Genomic DNA, 5,000 nt, shown 5'->3' with positions numbered 1-5,000 from the left:
GAGGGCAATTTGCTGCTGGTCGTGGTGGTGCTGGTCGCCGTTGTTGTTGGGCTGGCGGCATGAAGCTGCTTGAGCGACAATGGTCTGCTGCGTCATTGGGGTGCATCTTGTAACCTGTGCCGGGCAGCCAGGGATGCTGGATGGCGGAGCGGCCTGCAAGCCGAGCGCCTTTCTTCGGAAGCGGGCCTTGATCGGCCAGCCGGCGGGTGGAAAACTTCGGTCGGCCAGTTCTGGCTGTCTGATGCGGCCGGGGCCGAAATGCGGATCTCTCCGCCGTCCCGTGTCGGACCGCTGTCGGCCATACCTCGTTGGAAAGCGGCGGCGGCGCCGCAGGCGGCGGTGTCAGCCCGCTCCCGCATGGACGAGGCACGGCGTCGCTAGGCCGCTTGGCCCGCCGGGCAACCGGCATCCGCTGCAGTCTTTGGGCAGTAACCATGACGACGCAACGTGGCAACTGGCGCGGGTAAAGAGCGTCCGCTGCGGCCGGACGGGTCGCACCGGAGGCCAGCGACGGCGTGCGGCCGGCTCTTTGGCCGGCGGAGGTGCAGCCGTTGGCTGGAGACCGCTTTCCGACGGCTATCTCCGCTGGTGGGCCAGCTGTGCTCGTCGGGTGCGCGGCGCGGGGAAGAGGAAGGCAAGCGGCATCGAACGCTACCACATTCCTGCGGGCCGACCCGAAGCCGAGCGCGCTGGAAGTCCGCGAAATGCAACCGGAGAAGAAAGTCTGAATGTGGCAACTGATGAACTGAAAATTGTCGGCGGCAAATGGTTAACCAATGGGTTGAAGGTGGCAAACCATTAACCGAAAACTCTGGCAAATGGTTAACCGGCGTGTTAAGATGGTATCTTTAATAAAAGACGGAAATGACGAAGCCAACATAGCCAAACGAAGGCGGGGACGTTAGTGTGGCAGAAGGGCATGTCTTTAAGCCGTCGGGCGAATGTCCCTGCCAGTTGGAATCTTTTCGGGAAAAAGGGTGAAAAAATCGGAAAGGCCTAGCCGTCCGCCGTGGGGTGCGTTCGCTCGGGCTCGGCCAGCCGCGTCGATGGGTGCCGGAACGGTGCGGCTGCGCTCCGGGAGTGCGGAGATACGGCCTGTCAAGTTTCGTCCCGGAAGTCTGGATGGAGCTAAACCGAAGCCGTTTGCGGGAAATTAGTTCCAGGGCTCGGCGACCGAAGTCAAATCCGTCCCGCCAACTTGACACTTGTCATTCTGTCCTTGGGGTTGGCGGGGTACCTGCACAGAGGTAGGAGGTGGCTGATCGAGAATTGGTGAGTTTTCCAAAGTCACGTCTCGAGCCTCCAGGTCTGCAGAGACCGACCAGGGCTGCCGCCCAACCGACTATTCACCCTTTTTGGGCGGGAATTTTTTTCCATTTTTGTCCATTTTCGGGTTTTTGGTCGGGCTTCAAAAACGGCAGCCCGAGGCCTGGCAGAGGCCGGGGCATGTCCCCGGTCGCGCCAGGCGGCTCGCGCGACCCGATTAGGCCCCGAAAGGAGTCGGAAATCGGCAGACCTGCCCGAGTTCAGCCCGGGGGAGGCGGGGGGCAGGTCGGTTCGGCTCAAATCATTAACCAAAGCCGAGACTTGGTCTCGCTGGCGCAACCGAAGTGCCAGGCTGGATAACTCATTAACCAGAAGGCGGCTGGAGGCAGGCAGGGCTGATGGCTGAGGCCGGGTGGAGGCCACCCGCGGCCGGGAAAGTCAAAAGTCCCGTTGTGTGGAAGTCTATGAGGTCAGATTCGGCCGCCTTACCGGGCCTGCGGTTGATGGTTTCCCGCTTGGGCAAGCGAGTCGGCCCGGCAAAGTGGCCACTTGCATTTTCTGGCAAGTGTCTGCGAACAACGTTAATGAGTTGAACCTCGGCAATTGTCGGAAGTCCCGATGAAGAAATGAAAATGCCCCTTTTGCGGGGATTTGGATGCTCATGGCCGGCAGCAGGTGGCCCGACGCCCCGCCAACTTGACACTTGTCATTTCTGTCCTTGGGGGTTGGCGGGGTATCTGCACAGAGGTAGGAGGTGGCAGAATCGAGACTTGGTGAGTTTTCCAAACACACGTCTCGAGCCTCCAGGTCTGCAGAGACCGACCAGGGCTGCGCCCAACCGACTATTCACCCTTTTTGGGCGGGAATTTATTCCCTTTTTGCCCATTTTTCGGGTTTTTGGTCGGGCTTCAAAGCGGCTGCCCGAGGCCTGGCAGAGGCCGGGGCATGGGCCCCGATCGCGCCAGGCGGCACGCGCGACCCGATTAGGCCCCGAAAGGAGTCGGGAAATCGGCAGACCTGCCCGACTTCAGCCCGCGGGGGCGGGGGGCAGGTCGGTTCGGCTCAAATCATTAACCAAAGCCGAGACTTGGTCTCGCTGGCGCAACCGAAGTGCCAGGCTGGATAACTCATAACCAGAAGGCGGCTGGAGGCAGGCAGGGCTGATGGCTAGGCCGGGTGGAGGCCACCCGCGGCCGGGAAAGTCAAAAGTCCGTTGTGTGGAAGTCTATGAGGTCAGATTCGGCCGCCTTACCGGGCCTTCGGTTGATGGTTTCCCGCTTGGGCAAGCGAGTCGGCCCGGCAAAGTGGCCACTTGCATTTTCTGGCAAGTGTCTGCGAACAACGTTAATGAGTTGAACCTTGGAAATTGCCGGAAGTCCCGATGAAGAAATGAAAATGCCCCTTTTGCGGGGATTTGGATGCTCATGGCCGGCAGCAGGTGGCCCGACGCCCGCCAACTTGACACTTGTCATTTCTGTCCTTGGGGGTTGGCGGGGTATCTGCCACGAGGTAGGAGGTGGCAGAATCCGAGACTTGGTGAGTTTTCCAAACAAACGTCTCGAGCCTCCAGGTCTGCAGAGACCGACCAGGGCTGCCGCCCAACCGACTATTCACCCTTTTTGGGCGGGAATTTATTCCCTTTTTGCCATTTTTTCGGGTTTTTGGTCGGGCTTCAAAAGCGGCTGCCCGAGGCCTGGCAGAGGCCGGGGCATGGGCCCCGATCGCGCCAGGCGGCTCGCGCGACCCGATTAGGCCCCGAAAGGAGTCGGGAAATCGGCAGACCTTGCCGAGTTCAGCCCGCGGTGGCGGGGGGCAGGTCGGTTCGGCTCAAATCATTAACCAAAGCCGAGACTTGGTCTCGCTGGCGCAACCGAAGTGCCAGGCTGGATAACTCATTCACCAGAAGGCGGCTGGAGGCAGGCAGGGCTGATGGCTGAGGCGGGTGGGAGGCCACCCGCGGCCGGGAAAGTCAAAAGTCCGTTGTGTGGAAGTCTATGAGGTCAGATTCGGCCGCCTTACCGGGCCTTCGGTTGATGGTTTCCCGCTTGGGCAAGCGAGTCGGCCCGGCAAAGTGGCCACTTGCATTTTCTGGCAAGTGTCTGCGAACAACGTTAATGAGTTGAACCTTGGAAATTGCCGGAAGTCCCCGATGAAGAAATGAAAATGCCCCTTTTGCGGGATTTGGATGCTCATGGCCGGCAGCGGGTGGCCCGACGCCCTGCCAACTTGACACTTGTCATTTCTGTCCTTGGGGGTTGGCGGGGTATCTGCACAGAGGTAAGGAGGTGGCAGAATCGAGACTTGGTGAGTTTTCCAAACAAACGTCTCGAGCCTCCAGGTCTGCAGAGACCGACCAGGGCTGCCGCCCAACCGACTATTCACCCTTTTTGGGCGGGAATTTATTCCCTTTTTGCCCATTTTTCGGGTTTTGGTCGGGCTTCAAAAGCGGCTGCCCGAGGCCTGGCAGAGGCCGGGGCATGGTCCCCGATCGCGCCAGGCGGCTCGCGCGACCCGATTAGGCCCCGAAAGGAGTCGGGAATCGGCAGACCTGCCCGAGTTCAGCCCGGGGGGGGCGGGGGGCAGGTCGGTTCGGCTCAAATCATAACCAAAGCCGAGACTTGGTCTCGCTGGCGCAACCGAAGTGCCAGGCTGGATAACTCATTAACCAGAAGGCGGCTGGAGGCAGGCAGGGCTGATGGCTGAGGCCGGGTGGAGGCCACCCGCGGCCGGGAAAGTCAAAAGTCCCGTTGTGTGGAAGTCTATGAGGTCAGATTCGGCCGCCTTACGGGCCTTCGGTTGATGGTTTCCCGCTTGGGGCAAGCGAGTCGGCCCGCAAAGTGGCCACTTGCATTTTCTGGCAAGGTGTCTGCGAACAACGTTAATGAGTTGAACCTCGGCAATTGTCGGAAGTCCCGATGAGAAATGAAAATGCCCTTTTGCGGGGATTTGGATGCTCATGGCGGCAGCAGGTGGCCCGACGCCCCGCCAACTTGACACTTGTCATTTCTGTCCTTGGGGGTTGGCGGGGTATCTGCACAGAGGTAGGAGGTGGCAGAATCGAGACTTGGTGAGTTTTCCAAACAAACGTCTCGAGCCTCCAGGTCTGCAGAGACCGACCAGGGCTGCCGCCCAACCGACTATTCACCCTTTTTGGGCGGGAATTTATTCCCTTTTTGCCCATTTTTCGGTTTTTGGTCGGGCTTCAAAGCGGCTGCCCGAGGCCTGGCAGAGGCCGGGGCATGGGCCCCGATCGCGCAGGCGGCTCGCGCGACCCGATTAGGCCCCGAAAGGAGTCGGGAAATCGGCAGACCTGCCCGAGTTCAGCCCGCGGTGGCGGGGGGCAGGTCGGTTCGGCTCAAATCATTAACCAAAGCCGAGACTTGGTCTCGCTGGGCGCACCGAAGTGCAGGCTGGATAACTCATTAACCAGAAGGCGGCTGGAGGCAGGCCAGGGCTGATGGCTGAGGCCCGGGTGGAGGCCACCCGCGGCCGGGAAAGTCAAAAGTCCCGTTGTGTGGAAGTCTATGAGGTCAGATTCGGCCGCCTTACCGGGCCTGCGGTTGATGGTTTCCCGCTTGGGCAGCGAGTCGGCCCGGCAAGTGGCCACTTGCATTTTCTGGCAAGTGTCTGCGAACAACGTTAATGAGTTGAACCTTGGAAATTGCCGGAAGTCCCGATGAAGAAATGAAAATGCCCCTTCTGCCGGGGATTTGGATGCTCATGGCCGGCAGCAG

The sequence above is a fragment of the Pristiophorus japonicus genome, unplaced genomic scaffold (assembly GCF_044704955.1).
Source record: "Pristiophorus japonicus isolate sPriJap1 unplaced genomic scaffold, sPriJap1.hap1 HAP1_SCAFFOLD_1459, whole genome shotgun sequence".
Classification (NCBI taxonomy): Eukaryota; Metazoa; Chordata; class Chondrichthyes; family Pristiophoridae; genus Pristiophorus; species Pristiophorus japonicus.
Note: the sequence above shows the minus strand (reverse complement) of the source record.